The sequence below is a fragment of the Nicotiana attenuata genome, chromosome 9 (assembly GCF_001879085.1).
Source record: "Nicotiana attenuata strain UT chromosome 9, NIATTr2, whole genome shotgun sequence".
Taxonomy (NCBI): domain Eukaryota; kingdom Viridiplantae; phylum Streptophyta; class Magnoliopsida; order Solanales; family Solanaceae; genus Nicotiana; species Nicotiana attenuata.
Genome location: NC_031997.1, coordinates 6,748,042 through 6,749,659, shown reverse-complemented (window position 1 = coordinate 6,749,659; position 1,618 = coordinate 6,748,042).

The window sequence follows — 1,618 nt, the reverse complement described above, 5'->3', positions numbered from 1 at the left end:
TCATCCTCATCGGACTGAGCCGTCAATGCAAACAATGAATCATATTCCTTTGCTTTATTTTCCACTATCATCATGGAGCTGCTTCCAGCATCTGGTTCCTCTTCTGATTCACTGGAGGAGTCTCCCCATGTAGCAAGAGCTTGCTTCACAACATTGTCAGTTGCACCTTTTCGGCTGAATTGTTTGTTAGGAACCGGGTTCCTTTTTGCTACTTTGTCAGAGTTGTGTTTGTAATGCTCTTGTTTATGAAGAGGGCAGTCTTTAACAAAATGTCCAGGCTTTCCACACTTATGACAGCAATCATTTCCTTTGAAATTCTNATCTAGAAGATCACATGACATAATACTTCATTAAATCTCAGGAGAGGTTTAGGTACCTGAAAATATGAAGGAAGAGATCTCTATGTTATATCTTTATGGAAAAAAATGTTGGAACCGACATAAAATGTTCGTCGAGAACATCTACGATAACGCTAAATAGATATGAGATTTTAAGTCTGGAGAAACAATTCATGTAGAATTGGTTTCATATGGAAGACATGTAGTTTTGGACCTGCAGTTTGTAAGTTTGTTAGATCATCAAAACATAAGGTAAAGTACCTATGACCAAGGTGTTTATAACCTATCATAGTCCTTTTTGTACTCTCATGCACCATTTTTTAAATGGCTAAAACACATCATTAAAATGTCAGTTTTCCCTTTTTCTTTTTGAAACCCAAGCGTCCTACCCGCTTTGAAACGATCCACCTACCTAGAAACTCAATACCCGTTCCCAACCGGTCCCTCACCCCCCTTAAATTAATCCGGACGATGTCACTCTCATAACTTTTCACATCTAAAGCCAAAACTTCCCTTTTTTTCTCAAACAACCAAACACTCTCTTCCTCCTTAACCTTCANAAACTCAACTAACTTGTAACAACACTATTACAAGCCACTTTGTAATAACTCTATTACAAAGACTTTAACTTATGACTAAACCTAGTCACAACATAAATTGTAGAGTTTACGGATTTTGGGTTTCCTAAAAAACAGCTTCTAAGAAAGAAAGATAGGAGTTACAATGAAGAGCAAATAACAAAGACTCAGCAATCTAAGGACTTAAGATATCTTCGATCTTGGATCAGTTCCTTGAGGTTGCAGCAGCTTTGTTCTTGAGAGAGGTTGTGGCAAGCACTTGAGAGAGTATTTTCGTTTCTGATTTTGCAAGCCTTGGACAAGAATATCTTGTGCCTTGCACCAGGTTTATACTACAAAAGACATCACCTTAGTGATGTCAAATCTTGGTTAGTACATGCCTCTTCTCAATGGGAAGTGACTGCTGCACTGTTTGCTGAACTGTTGCGTGTACAGTTGCTGGCAGTCACTTTCTGCAATTGCTTTCCAGCTGTACAATTGACTTATACTTCTGTCAGGGGAACACCAAGGTATCAGGTTCCTAATCTGGTTCCTGTGAATCTAAAGGCACACTGCCCAGATTATCTTGAATGATTGTACCAGGCATGCTTCAGGTCCTTTATCTGGTTCTCTCATGAATTAGGTTGTTTTACCTTCCTTGATTGTATTTATACGTGTGTGACATCACTTACAATGATGTAAGCAAGGTAGGTAAAAAGCCTT